Here is a 16,118-nt window from a genome sequence, read left to right as displayed (position 1 = left end):
AATAAATAATAATAGAAATACAAATCTTGATATTTTATAAGATATATATTTTTCTTAATTAATTAATGAAATACCGTACAATCAGGTAATTTTTTAAAAGGTAATAAAAAAATGCTATCCCCATTTTTTTACCAAAAAATATTTTTATATCTATTGAAACCAAAATTTCTTATTTGAGATTCGATTTTTATATATTAATTAATTTAAGAAATAAGGTCATATGGATTTATCTCATCCCACAATTTGAATTTTAATTTTTTGTGTGTAATTAAAAGTTATCTAAATATTCTTGATAAGTTAGTCGCCTTGAAAAAAAAATTTCTTAATTTTATCATATTTCTTCTATCTTCTGAGAAAAAAAAAACAAAAAACAAAAAAACCAAAAAAACAAAAAAACAAAACAAATCATTTCAATCCTTCTATGCCCCCCTCCTCAAAAAAAATAAAAATCCTATAAGCGAAACCAGTAATTCCTCCCTTATTTTCGTGTGTCTTGTAAAGGTACTTGGTGCACTTCGGGATCACATGAAACAATTGTGTTCAAGGATTAATAGTCACATTGAAAACATGTAGAAAAATAGGTAGCTTATTTACAGGTTCAAGATTAAGTACTCTACAAAGGGGTTGCTTGAATTTTAAATTGTTTATACGATGGTGGAATACAATCAAATGAACCTAAAATTTCAAAAGAAGAAACTTAAGAATTTAACGTCCAATTTATGAAATCCATTTACTATTTCTGAAGTTGGTAAATTTTTTTCTTTTGTTTATGTTATTCTTCATTTTCTATCTTTTTAATCAAGATTCAATATTAAAAATGATATGATTGCTATTATTAGGGATGTGTTACTTAGTGTATATATCTTACTGGCTATATGTACAAAGCTTTCTAATGTACAATAAAATAATTTAGGCTTTGCAAGCACATTTTAGGTTTTAGAGACAAATTTTTTCATATATTAAAAAAAACTTTGGTACAAACTAACACAAAAAATAATAAATAAAAACATTTCTAAAAGAATGGATAAACATCAAATTATATAAATGATAATTGCTTTGTATGTCTTATTTGCTATTGGGTGTAAAACTTTAAAGTAAATCATTATATACTCTATAAGTACCTCTTAGACATCAAAGTAAAAAGAAAAAATTATACATTAAAATGAATTGTATTATAAATAAACAATTACATGCCACCAAGCAAAAAATTGCATCAAAATCAATTTAGCACAAGGGCAGCCCAAAAAACTGGCTCAATCCGATTATTGAGGCAAGAATCGGATTCTCACATGAACAAAGCTATCTATATTAACAGTTTGCAATTCTTAATCTGTGATTAGATTTCTAACTCTAATTTTACGGCTACAGAGTTACAGGAAAGCTCGCGGATGACCTTCCAACAGGAAATCAATAGAAAGCCCTTTAAAGGACTAGTAATCAAAGAAACAATTTGACAAGAACAAGTAATCAAGTAGAATCAAACTGGCAGCGGAAAGATGAAAAAGAATGAAAGAAAGAAAGAAAAAAAGCAAAAAACAACAACTAGCCAAACAAACCAATTAGGGAAACAAGATCCTCTATGAAAGTTACATAAGAAATTGTATTATAGATTAGGTCTGATGAAAACAAACATTTGAACCTAGAAAAAGAAAATCTACAAAAATTTCTGCAGCAGCTTCACATGAATCACAGAGGAAAAAAAAAAAGGTCAGGAAACTGAATTTCTTCTTCTCCTCCTATAGAGAGAGCCTCAACCTCAGGGTATACTTGGGAGCAGAAGAGAGTGGGTGGGACGAGATCTGATGACTTCTCCAATGGTTTAGGGCAGATAAATCACTCAATCGGCTAACCAAGAACACCTCTCCAATCACTCAATCAGAGAAGAGTGCAGAGCACTTACCCCACAAAATATTGAAAGCCACAATGAAAAATTAGGATGCAAGTCTCCCTTGAGGAATTCTTCTCTTAACTTCAACTCTTTGAGGAGGCCAAATTATATCTGAAGCAAAGTATAGGCAGATTACTGAACTTGGTTGTATGCCCCTAAAATTTCTAGAGTTTTCTAAGGCCTCTTCATAAATAGCTTTTTGGCAAACTTTTTGAATTTTCTTCACTCTACGTAGGAGTTGGTTACAAACTAAGATATAGAACTATGCAAAGAAATCATAATTCTAGCTATTAGAATATTGAAATAGACTTTAGCTGATAATGTTAAAATTTCATTACAAATTTGATACATCAAAAGAAGACAAAACCCCCCCCCCCCCCCCCCCCCCCCCCCAAAAAAAAAAAAAAAATGCAACACGCGTCCACATCAGCATATTCACTGTAAATCATGCTTAGTCCCAGTATTGAGGATTGCACATTATTCTTTCAAAAAAACAAACTAAGGGTGTGGGGATTGCACATTCTTCTTATCCATCCCCAAATAATTATTCGGAAGAAAGAAGAACTTGAAACACAACAAAAAATTGAGAAGCAGAGCCACATTGGAAAAAATCGATCAAATACTATATTGAGATGAAAATAGTTCAACCTCAAAACGAGGAACTAAGAGAGAGAAGATGAGTGAAGAGAGGATGAAGACAAAGATTAATGAAGCTACCTTGTGGAGGAATCTCAGCTGTTATAGAGAGGAAGAGACGACCTTAGCTGCCGTTGGAGTTGCAGAGGCGTTTGAGTCCCTCTGGCAACACGAGAAGGTGGTGGGCTGAGGTTTTTTATTGGGCACACTTTTAGTTGAAGTTGTTTCTGAAATAGAAAAACTATTCCGAGGTGCTTTGCAAGAACTGTTTTTTTGAGTTGGATCTACATCCGGTTCATTTTCCAAGCATAGAAAAAAAAACCGGTTAATCAGACACAACTCTAGTTGTTTTTTTGTTCCCAATGCACATGAAAACAGAAAAAATGTTTCTTAGAAAACTATCTCAAATGCTCAGTATGCGTTTGATAACGTTTCCATGCCAAAAGCACTATTTTGTGCCAAAAATATATTTTTTGGTGTCTTTGTATTTTAAAAATATTTTTTAAATAATTTTGAGTGTTTGATAAACATATTCCACAAATGTCTTTTAAACGTTTTCAAAACAAAAATATATTTGATAAACATGTTCTAAGAAATCTGTACGTCATGAGTGGAATTTCACATATAATAAGGTTTGATAATTACCAAAGTGACATTGTCATTTAATGAACTACAAAAAATTGACCACATAATTGGATAAAGTGAAATCAATTTTTTATTTAGTTGTTGGTTTTTTATTTTTTGAGGTTCATTTGGGCCAACTTGTGCGTACCTTGACTACATCATCGGGGGAGTTTTTATATAATTAATATAGGAAAGGGGCTTCGTTCCTGGCCCCAGGGGATTCAAACTCTGACTTCCTATGTGAAAGCGTTGGTATTTTGCCAATTGAGCCACCCCTCGGGGTTATTTTTTATTTTTTTATTAAGTTGCTTGTAATGTATAATGTAAACTCATCACGAATTAAAAGAATCTTGGTGGATTTGAACCGCCATTCTTTTGAAATATGCTCATGTTCCAAGTGCTCTACCAATTGAGCTAAAGATTCACTGCTTCATGTGGGGTTGGAATTAGACAATGGTTTAAGACTTTAACAAAAACCCATCAGGTCTTTTTGACTGTGATGGGGCTAGGTTCATTAAAGAGAAAGTAAAAATCCAACCCAATGAGAGAGGATCAATAGGTGCTGAGTACAACAACTGAAACCTTTATGTGACAACAATTGTTCAGCAAAACCTCAAGGCCTCATGATTCCCAAAAATCAGTCAAGTGGTTGAATTTAAATTGAGTGTTAGTGTTCCTGAAATCCTTGTTACCCAAATTGCAAAACCAATAGTTAGTAAGATGAAAGGCAAGTTATAAAAACTAACAGGTGATGAAAGGCCTCTATTTTCACCATAAATAAATGAAGCCCTCCGTTCACTCTGATAAACTGTTTGGTTTGCATAAGAATAGATTGTCTTACCAGTTAAAAATGCTTTTGGTTGCATACATGATGAAAGCAAGGTAATATAAGTGCTCAGATCAGACTCTCAGACCAGACTTTACCCCATTTTGGCACATCAATTGGTTACAGTAACCAATTGCCTAAGCAGATTCTTCAGGGTGTGCACACCAGAAATCATTGAATCCCATGAAACAACAGTCTTCATATCCAATGATATCCCATTAAACACCTCCTCTGTTGAGCCTAAAACTATAAATGGAAGTACCTCTTTAAGCTTAGTTTTGAACATTTTGTCATCAAAGTTCACCTCATATAGACAATAAATTCTTTATCACAGTAAACCATACACAACTCTCCAGTTCATTATAGGTCTCACAATAAGGACTCCAAAGCATATCAAATATCCCTCGGGTTCATGTATCAAGTAGACAAAATTATACAAATTTAGTATATACCAAAGCAAGTCTAATAATTACATTCATGAATTTCACTAATATTAATAGGAGCAGATAACAAAAAAGTTCAAATCAGCTTGCCACTAAATTTCAGAAACCAACAACAGTTCAGAATCATAGACAGGAAGACGTGCCAGATTCAAGCAAAATTCTGACTGAATACTACTTACATAAGCTAACAAAATACCAAATTCTCAAATGATTGGATTGCCAGATTCAAATCTGACGGAATCCAACTCAATCCGAATTCTCTACCTTCTTTTTTCTTCTTCGTCTTCTCTATTTATTTTTATTTATTATTTATCAAGTTTCATCTAGTCGAGCTTATGGCCTTGGGACTTTATATAATTAATCTAGTGGCTTGCCCTACCCGGGGTTTTCGTTGTTCGTTTTGGAGGCGCTCTTCAAACGGTCTCCGAATCTGTTTGCTCTGTTCGTGCGCTTGTCGTTTGGTTTCTGTTTTTGTCTTGTGTTTGGGTTTGGTTCCTAAATGGTTGTGATATTCAGAAGTCGATATATAGAATTCTTTTCATACCAAACCCAACTTCATTTTAAGCATTAGAATCCGCAATTATACAACCTGGGTTGATTCATTTTATATTTTTTTCTCTTGAGCTCCTAGCAAGCAAAAGGTTGTCTGAGCTTATAAGCTTTTATCTGAGTTCCCAGCAAGCAGGGAGTTTAAAATCCAAAACCTGCAACCCAAGGCAGTGGAACTGCATGCTTGAAGCAACAAACAATGGAGAACTCTCCTTAAATAATTGAGGAACCAAATGAAACCATCAACTATTACAATGATAAGAAGCTTAACAAGAACCATCAAAGGAAGCTAAACCTTCTGCGTCTCATCTTCCTAATCCATTTCCTAGTATCTATTCTAAACCCACACTTTGCCATTCTTGGCTTTCTCAATCTTCCTTTTCATCTGGAGCATCCCACCAACCCTACTCGCTGCTGAACTCGCCACCTCATTACCCGACAATGGCGGCTATATCATATGGTCATCTCATGCATTTGGTCCCTTTTGGGGTTTCCTAATGGGGTCATGGAAGTTATGCAGTGGAGTCATCAACAATTTTGCCTACCCTCTTCTCTGCATTGAACATCTTAGTAATAGATCTTCTCTTACTGAAGGAGGAGAAAGATAGCTAAAGGAGACGCAAGCATATGGTGTGCAGCTAGGCAAGGAATTGTATTATTACCAATAGGTAACTCTCAAATCAAAGAATGACTCCAAATAGAATAGACTTGAATGGCTAAGAGGGTTACCCAAAGTATTTGATATCTATGAAGTTTTCTAGCAATGGCCATATATCAATGTTGCTTCAAATGTTGTCATCCATTTAGTTGATCTTGGTAAAAAGCTAGCTAATTTCATATGTTGCTTCATATGCGTCATCCATTTAATTGTTTCAGATTTGGTAAACCTATATTTCTTTAGATTATTATTATTGTTATTTTATATCTTTTTATGTTAAACCCTAACAAGTTACTTTCCCATCTCTAGTAAATTAAGTCTAATATTTTTTTTGAAGAACAATAAACATAAAATAAAATAAAAAAAAAAAATTCTTAGCTAAAAAATCATTGGTAATGATCTCTTTTAGTTGTGGTGAGATCCACCCGAAATAATACAAACTCCTGTGAACATAAACATATTCGTCTAATTGATGCTTTCCTTCTTGCTTTCATATATGTTGCTCCCATGATCTCTTCTCCTTGATGAATTTGTTGTCTTTTATTTGTTAAACCCTAAGAACTTATTTGACATTTTGAAGGGTGTCAATGAATACCTTCAAAGCTCCACATGATACTCATTTGTCTTCTTCATCTGAGAACAGTCTATGCATCAAACAAGAACAAAAGAAAAAAGTTTCTAGACTACCAATATTGGGATTTCATGAATTTCTTTCACATCCCTTGACCCAAATAGTCTCTCCCTTACATTATATGAGCCCAATGGTGTGACACATAAGATTAATGCCCCCACATTACTCCCCTTTTTCGAAAAAACCATCAGGACCAGTACTGTGTTAGGTTCCAAGATGAGTTAATCAGTTTTAGAATGATCTGAACAGTGCTGCTTTAATGTTCTATTTGGATGAATTTGAAGGATAAATTTATCAAAATTTGGCAAAGTGCCACTGGGTAGTGGGTACTGGCAATGATTTGTAGTATAGTTAATAATGTAAATGGCTTCAGCCCACTATAACTGTTCCATGTCAGCCACAATCTTCTACTCTCCTATCTTCCTTCTCTTACAATTTGTGGCTCACTTACAGTTTGAGATTCTTGTTGGGTACAACTATATACATATACATAATTGCTCTTAGCTCCAAGGGAGGATTACCTCAAGGTGGTGGTGAGTGGTGGGAGCAATCCACAATGGGAAAGTCTACTGAGAATCTTGAGGAACCCAGAGAGACCATCAACGACAACAATCAAAGGAAGATAGCCCTCCTGCCTCTCATCTTCCTGATCCATTTCCAAGCATCTGGTGGCCCCTTTGGAGAAGAACCAACAGTGAAGGCCACCGGACCACTCTTGGCCATCCTTGGCTATCTCATCTTCCCTTTCATCTGGAGCATTCCACAAGCCCTACTCACTGCTGAACTAGCCACTGCCTTCCCCGGCAATGGCGGTTATATTGTATGGGCATCTCATGCATTTACTCCCTTTTGGGGTTTCCTCATGGGGTCATGGAAGTTCTGTAGTGGTGTCATCAACAATGCTGCCTACCCTCTTCTCTGCATTGACTACTTGAAATTGCTTTTCCCTTGTTTGGCTTCAGGCCTTCCTCGATTCTTTGCTATCTCCATTGCCACCTTCTTCTTGTCTTTCATTAACTACACAGGTGTAACAATATTTGGATACACCACAGTTGCTCTAGGTGCAGTATCACTCATGCCATTCGTTGTAATGGCTGTGGCTTCTTTACCAAAAATCAAACCCCACCGTTGGATGAGCTTGGGTCAGTCAGGGATGCGAAGGGATTGGAATCTATACTTCAATACTCTCTTCTGGAACTTGAATTACTGGGACAATGTAAGTACCATCGCTGGTGAAGTAGACAAACCCCAAAAGACTTTCCCGAAAGCACTTCTCTGTGCTGGAGTCTTGACTTGTTTGGCCTACGTGATCTCTCTTTTGTCGACAACTGGGTCACTTGAACTGAACCAAGGGAGATGGGAAGATGGGTTCTTAGCAGAAGCTGCTGGCATGATAGCAGGTAAGTGGCTTAAAATCTGGATTGAAGTTGGTGTGGTAGTGTCTGCAATTGGAGTCTTTGAAGCTCAACTGAGCACTAGTTCTTTCCAGCTTCTGAGCATGGCTGATGCAGGATACTTGCCAAGATGCTTCCAGTTGAGATCAACATGGTTCGATACACCATGGGTTGGGATACTAGTATCAAGCCTAATTATATATGCAGTTTCTTTCCTGGGCTTCAACAACATCACAGCAGTGGCAAATTTCTTATATAGCCTGAGTATGTTGCTGGAGTTCTCTTCCTTTATCTGGCTTAGATGGAAGGACCCCATGTTGAAGAGACCATTTAAGGTGCCAGTGGGAACAATAGGCTCAGTCCTGATGTGCTTGATTCCTACCGGGATTTTGATCTATGTCATGACAATTGTGAACAAAGTGGTCTACTTGCTGAGTGCTTCGCTGACGCTTGCGGGGGTTGTTGGGTACTTTCTCATGAGCTTTTGCAAATCTAAGAAGTGGCTTGAGTTTAACGAGGTTGAAGATAATAATCAAACTCCTGAGCCTACCAGAAACACTGTTGAGAATGAGGGAATTGCTTTGGCCTCTTTGTAGAAATATACTTGAGAAACGTACCTGTTTTTATGGAGAGGGTTATATGAACAATAGTAGGGTACTCTAAGGTCCTCCTGTATCTAGCTTTTAATTATTATTTTCTGGTAAAGTGTATGTCTTAGACTCAGTCAGCCGTTTCCAAAACTAAACTCACTCTCAATCCTTTACAAGGCTCCAAACCATATAATGATAGATCAATGGTTGCCTACTGACTTAATATGGACTGATTTAAGATCTGGCCCTCCAGACTGAAGAAGACATAATTGAATGGATCCATCATGCAATAACTGCTATACAAAGGAGAATCCAAAATTTACTAAACCAATATATACAGGAAAAACAAAACCAAACACACTGCTTGAAAGGTCAAAACTGTCTACTGAGTTTCATTACCATCGATTTTTATAATTTGATGATCTTCTCGGTTCTTCTTAATTAGGATTCCACCTTATGTATGTGCGTTCTTCAACACTGTACTGCTGTAGACATAAAGGAAAAACTGAATCGGAGCCAGTACCATTGACAGTATGAACTAACAATGTTTTGGCAACACTGCCACACAGCCTAATGGTGCCTTCCAAATCAGACCAAGCTCTCAATCTCCTATTCATGTTATCACCACCTTCTGACAGAAGAATGCACCCGATAGGCAGCAAATTCCACCTGGCCGAACAACCCAATTTTTCTTTCGAAGGTGAGAATAAGCTTTATCAAAATCAGAGAGTTTTGTATTCTTAGAAATCATATACTTCCATAACCTTTGTTGAGGAATCTACACAAACACTTGAACGGTTGTTGTAACCACAATACTTCTTCAGAGTTGAAACATACTAGAGGTATTTTCTTTAAGGTATTTAGACACCTCAAATTGTGCAATATGGGTTCTAATCGTGTCTTCATCCCAAGATCAGTGAGCCCAAACCTTTGTTGAGAGAGAGAGAGAGAGAGAGAGAGAGGAAATTCAGTGTTCAGAATGAACTCGAAAATATGTTTATATAGAGTCCCAAATGCTATAGGTGAAAGGGTAAGGTCACCTTTCTTTGTGAGGGTACTTATTCAACTCAATTCCCTTCAGGAAGGTACCTATCCAGCTGACCTCCCTAAGGAAAGTGTCTCCAAGTTTTAATTCGACAGTGAGCTTTCCCAGAATAAGGTCCAGGACAAAATGGGCCTTACGGATCAAGGCCTATGACCCACGACCCATGTCCCAAGTCATATAGAATTATTAATATTAATTAATAATATATCTATATAATCATGGTTGGGTCACAATAGGGTTTAGGCTTGATTCACATCGCACAAGGGTTTGAGCATTAACCCAAAATAATATTACATAGGTCCTTATTATATATAAACAATATAATCAGCTCCTCTCAACCCGATGTGGGACTAAATAAAAAAACATAGGATAAAAAACACGATTAAAACATATATTTATATAAAAATATAAAATTATATTAATTAAATTTTAAACATATTTACAACAATCCCCCACAATGGTTAAAACTTCAAATACAAAGAATGATGATCCAAGTAGCAGTGAACACATTAGACATAGTAGGACACTTCGTTTTAGATGTCTTTCGGACTTGAATCTACATTAGATTTGATAAAGCACGTTACAGAGTACCGGTGAAGTCTGACTTTTTGAGCCTATCATCTTCAATGTAGTTAGCTACTCCACCATTCATATCCAAATTGGTCGACCTTCTTAACAACCCTTTTATAAAGAAAAATAGACATTTTATCGGCCTTGTTTCGAATCTTGGTCTCATAAATATTTAAGAAAGTTTGCTTGTGTACCATTCCCAACTGAAGGTGGCCTCACCCTCTATATCTGTTTAGGTTAACATTAGGTGTGCACCACATCTAACACCCCCCACATTTCGTGAGCTATGCTTGATTAAGAGTCAGTCATTCATCCTATCAAGAATATGGTGGTACTACTTTACTATATTTATGTAGAATGGGTATAGTAGTACAAACTGATCATCTTGGTTGCTTACCCTTTGAACCTAATTCAGGATTTGACCTCTTCACATAGGTTGGGTGTCCATCACATGACCTATGTCACAGGTCTTAATCCCATTCCAGTAAGTGCTTCATTAAAAGTTCTTTTAGGCATAGCTTTAGTGAACATATCAGCTAAATTCTCCTCTAATTTCATGTAATCAATTGCAATTGTTCCTTCATCAATATATTGCCTTATAAGATTATGTCAAAGACGTATGTGTCTTCTTTTGCCATTATATACCCGATTCTTGGCCCTTCCTATTGCTGCTTTACTGTCACAGTGCAACGATATAGATGGCATTGGTTTGGGCCACGGAGGTATATCTGCAATCATGTTTCTAAGCCATTCAGCTTCACTTCTAGCCTTTTCCAAAGCTACGAATTCTGCTTCCATTGTAGAAGATGTTCCACATGATTGCTTAGCTGACTTCCATGAGATTACTCATCCACCTAGCATAAACACATATCCACTTGTAGCTAGTGTTTCTGTTGAATCTGAGATCTAATTAGCATTACAGTGTCCATCCAAAACAGATGGATTTCCACTATAGTGAAGTCCATAATGCATAGTACCCTTAAGATATCGAAGTAACCTTTCAATTCCAAGCCAGTGCTCTTTACTAAGATTATGAGTATGCTGGCTCAATTTTCCAACTGTTAGAGCAATATCTGATTAGATAAGCCATAGATCCAATAATCTGTAAGTATCTTTTCTAATATACTGGTTATCCAATATTTTTCTGAAAATTACTTTCCATAGTTAACGGTGTTTTGAACGAAGGAGAATCATAAAAACCAAATCTCTTAAGCACATTTTCCACATAATGAGCTTAAGAGAGTATAATTTCCCTTTCTTTTATGATGATTCTAATTTTCAGAATTACATCAGCAATGCCCAAATCTTTGATGTCAAATAAAGACAATAGTAGTTTCTTAGTTTGATTAACTATTTCTAGGCTTGTTCCCATGATCAACATGTCATCTACATAAAGTAGAATAAAAACACCCTTCCCTTGATGAAACTTACTATATAAGCACCTCTCAGAATCATTGACACTAAAACCCTTCGAAATAAGAGCATAATCGAATTTCTCATGCCACTGCTTGGGTGCTTGCTTCAACCCATACAATGACTTGACTAATTTACAAACTTTATTAGGTTGACTAGGAGATACATAACCTTCTGGCTGTCTTATGTAGATCTCTTCCTCCAACTCTCTATTTAGAAATGTTGTTTTTACATCCATTTGGTGTATCACCAAATTGTAGATAGATGCAATCGCCATAAGAACTCTCACAGTGGTTATTCTTGCTACAAGTGCAAAGGTATCAAAGTAATCTATGTCTTTCTTTTGCCTAAAACCTTTGACTACAAGTCTAGTTTTAAACTTATCTAAGGAACCATCAAGTTTCAATTTCTTTCAAAATATCCACTTGGTTTCTAATACCTTTGAACCTTGAGGAAGATCTACCAATTCCCAAGTGTGGTTAGCTATAATGGAATTTAGTTCACTCTTTATAGCTTCCTTCCAAAAGACAGCATCCGGAGAAGTAACTGCTTCATTATATGTGAGAGGGTCATTGTCTATAAGATAGACTATCCACTCATCAGATGAAAATTTAGCTTTCCTTTGTCTTTTGCTTTTCCGTATAGGATCCTCATTTTCCAATTGGAGTCGATATTAACTAATTTTCATTGTCTTGTGCCAATTCTTGAGATAAATCAGTGGTTGTAGCTAAATCATTTCCATGATTCATACTACTACTTCTAGACTCACTATCAAGTCAATTTCGTTTAAAAGGAAATATTTTTTTCAAAGAATTCAGCATCCCTTGTCTCAATTATTTAATTTTCCTCATAAAAATCTTCAATGGTTCTTATAACCATCCAATGGTATGGAGAACTATGAACAATGCATATCCTAAAAACACACAGTCAATGGTTTTAGGACCAATTTTTCCCTTCTTAGGTTCTGTAATGGCCCCATTGACCAAACAACCCCATATTCTCAAGTCGCTTCTTAGGTTCTGTAATGGCCACTTTGATCAAACAACCCCATGTTTTCAAGTGTTTAACACTAGGTTTCCTTAAATACCATTTTTCATATGGTATCATTCTAGTCTTCCTATGGGGAATTATGTTTAAAACATAACATGAGGTTAATATCGCATCCCCCCACAAGTTAAGAGGTAAGCCAGAAACTGATTAATGTTGCATTCATCATTTATTTTAATGAACGATTTTTCCGTTCTGCTATCTCATTAGATTCTGGATGATATGGGGCAGTGGTTTCATGAATAATGCCATTCTCTTCAAAGAATTTACTATGGTTGAAGTATTTTGATCCTCTGTTAGTCCTTAGCCTTTCAATCTTTCTTCCAAATTGATTCTCTACTTTTGCTTTATAAGACAGAAAGGCATTGCAGGATTCATTCTTAGATTTCAGTAGATATATCATAGTATATCTAGAACAATCATCTATAAAGGTGATAACATATCTATTACCACCTCTTGATTCTTGAGATTTGAAGTCACATAAATCACTATGCACTAGTTCTAGTAAATTCATTTTCCTATCTACTGACTTATGAGGTTTCTTTGTAAACTTAGCCTCAACACAAATTTGACATTTAGTCAATGATGGTTTAACACTATGTTTATGCCCAACTTACATAATTGAGATATATAAGGTGCACTACTATAACCTAGTCTATCATGCCATAAATCAAAAGAATCAAGAACATAAGCAAAATCGAAGTATTTATTAATTCAAGTAATACTCAATACAAGTAGGCCATCATTTAGATAACCTTTTCCAATAAATATATTATTTTTCAAGAGAACTGCTTTGTCTGCTTCAAAAGACAGTTTGAACCCAGCTTTTATTCGAAGTGGAACAAGAGATCAAATTTCACCTTTATATCTGGTACATAGAGGACATTCTCCAACTTCAAAATTTTTCTAGAGGTAAGCTTTAGGGTGATTTGTCCTTTTTCGATTACATTAGTTGGTTGAGAATTTCCCATGAAGATCTTGTCAGTAGCATCAAAGTACTTGGAAAAGATGCTCCTATCTCCACAAATGTGCCTAGTAGCACCCGTATCTATCACCCAGGATATTGACTTTTCAACCACAAAAGCCTTTGTTATCATTGCATTGTAGATCTCAATATCAATCAGATTAGCCCTTGCTTTCTCTAATCATCCTTTCTTCTTTACCCTGCAATCATTTATGTAATGCCCAGGTTTGCCACAATTGTAGCATGCTCTCTTCTTCTTTTTGAAGCTAACATCTTGGTTGGATTTCAGAGATTTATTAGATTTCTTTTTCCGGTCAATCTCTACCAGTCCTTCCTCTTCCGTTTCATTGAGACTTTAAAGGCACTCCAAGAGGAAGGAAACTTGTGTATCAAAACACTGGTCACAAAGGCATCTAAAAGAATGATATTCTCTTTTGCCATATTCCCTACCGATACTTGATACTTGTCTACTTGGTCAGAGATGCTAATCCCATCGATCATCATAAACTCCATAAAATTTTCAACCACAAACCTTAAGTTACGGACATCCTCAAGTGTATACTTCTTGACTAATGCCTCCCAGATTTCATAAGCAAATTCATAAGAGCTATACACATTGTATAACTCGTTTGACAATGCATTTAGAATGCGATTTTTACATTTGAAATCTGCAGTGAACCATTCGATCCTTTTTTGATCGAATAAAGGATCACTTGACTTATCAGGTTAGGGTTCATTCAGTACAAATGCTATCCCAGTTTCCATAAGTGCAAAATACAACATTTGCTTCCAACGTTTGAAGTTCTCACCTTTGAACTGCTCGATTTTGTCAAAATATGATTTTCCCGTTGTTGGTTGCGAAGCTTGCAGAGATGGAAGAGGAGTGTTGTTCTCAGTAACTTTCTCATGTGTACTTGTGTTTGCAGAGTCCTTCTTGTTGGTCTCTTTTCCAATGGTTGTGTTGACTACTTCGGTGGTGTCGTCAGTAGCCATATTAGGACAGTACTAAATACCTTAAACTTGTTGAAACTTGTTGAGGAATCTACACAAACACTTGAACGGTTGTTGTAACCATAATACTTCTTCAGAGTTGAAATGTACCAAAGGTACTTTCTTTAAGGTATTTAGACACCCCAAATTGTGCAATATGGGTTCTAATCATGTCTTCACCCCAAGATTAGTCAGCCCAAACTTTTAAGGTTGCACCCCAGAAAGGGTACTCAAGGTGTAATCAGGTTATATTCATTGCTTAATAGAATAACAACGGGGGGGAGAGAGAGAGAGAGAGAGAGAGAGAGAGAGAGAGAGAGAGGAAGAGGAAGAGGAAATTCAGTGTTTAGAATGAACTCAAAAATAGGTTTATATAGAGCTCCAAAGGCTGTTGGGTGAAAGGGTAAGGTCACTTCTCTTTGTGAGGGTATCTATTCATCTCAACTCCCTTCAAGAAGGTACCTATCCAGCTGACCTCCCTAAGGAAGGTGCTTCTCTAATGCCATCTCCACATTTTCACCCAATAGTGGGCTTTCCGGAATAGGGCCCATGACAAAATGGGCCTTTCCGGATCAAGGCCTATGACCCATGACCCATGTCCCAAGTCATATAGAATAATTAACATTAATTAATATATATCTATATAACCATGGCTAGGTCACAATAGGGTTTATGCTTGATTCAAAGCGCCACAGGTTCGACCATTAACCCAAAGTAATATTACATAGGTCTTAATATATATAAACGATATAATCAACTCCTCTCAACCCGATGTGGGACTAAATAAAAATCCGGAGGATAAAAGACACGATTAAGACATATATTTATATAAAAATATAAAATAATATTAATTAAGTTTTAAACATGTTGACAACATAACTCTTTTTCATTCTTCGCACAGTTAACTTCCACTCCAGCAATTTGGCGAGAGTGGCGGAGGTATTAGGCCTCCTCAAAACCCAATCAATACCACTGCTCATCTTTCTTAGCTGTGAGGAAAGGCCTGCCAAAACATGCCATATTTAATAGATGGGCTTGTTCAGGTTTTGCTTCAATAAGAACACTGCAACTTGAGAATGATCCATGTGTTTTTGATTGTATTAAAGATGACTGAAGTTGTTGGATAATTTTTGACATGGGCTCGACAAAGGCCTTAGCTTTTGAACGCTTTCCTTCCACCTTGCTCCCATTCAAGGGTGTAAACGGATTTGATTTGGATGGGATAGTGGTAATACCATATCCGCATTGTATTATATTCGGACGTATCATATAATATTCTATTGGTTTTTTGAGGGATTCAGTTGGATTCGGATGATAATTGGATATTTATTTTCTTAAGTAGATCATTCTAAATGGGCATGAATACACATTGAATCCAAATTTTGACTACTTGTTGACATCTTTGCCCTTTTATTTGTAAGGGCTAGGTTTGAAATTTAAGAATTTAGAAACTTTGGTAGTTATTTTAGTACAAAAAATCTAGAAAAATAGTCGCATATCTCAAGCAAAAATTTATAAGAATAATAAAAATAAATCCAAATAAGTAACTTAATCGGATAATTTTAGTGGACAAATAATAATCGGTAGGAAGGGGTATACCATATTCGCATCCTATTAGTAATCGGATGGATTGGGATACCGCTAAACTGGATGTGGAAGCAAATTCGGAAGAGGATTTTGGTTATTCGATTACACCCCTAGTCCCATTACAACTCTTTGACGAAAGATCAAATGAGCTCTAGTTAAGTAGCTCAAGCTGAAAACATTGCAAACAAAAAAGGGAATTGTGAATATCCATTTGGCAACAAATACAACACTTTGGATCCAATGAAGACTAGAATTATATTTTA

At 35.9% G+C, this 16,118-nt stretch overlaps 2 pseudogenes across 1 annotated transcript; one reads left to right on the top strand and one right to left on the bottom strand.

The window, feature by feature from the left end:
- The first annotated feature begins 5,228 nt into the window (after window positions 1-5,228).
- LOC149006482 (putative polyamine transporter At3g13620 pseudogene) lies at window positions 5,229-8,276 on the top strand (annotated as a pseudogene). The gene is made up of 2 exons (XR_016175147.1): window positions 5,229-5,634; window positions 6,709-8,276. The product of XR_016175147.1 is annotated as a putative polyamine transporter At3g13620 pseudogene (transcript).
- Window positions 8,277-8,621: 345 nt separating this feature from the next.
- LOC149006481 (tRNA-splicing endonuclease subunit Sen2-2 pseudogene) lies at window positions 8,622-15,537 on the bottom strand (annotated as a pseudogene).
- Window positions 15,538-16,118: the final 581 nt, after the last annotated feature.

Source organism: Hakea prostrata, chromosome 8 (assembly GCF_041222555.1).
Source record: "Hakea prostrata isolate BN-2017 chromosome 8, UWA_Hpros_2, whole genome shotgun sequence".
NCBI classification, from domain to species: Eukaryota; Viridiplantae; Streptophyta; class Magnoliopsida; order Proteales; family Proteaceae; genus Hakea; species Hakea prostrata.
Note: the sequence above shows the minus strand (reverse complement) of the source record. Positions and strands in the feature narration are given on the sequence as shown.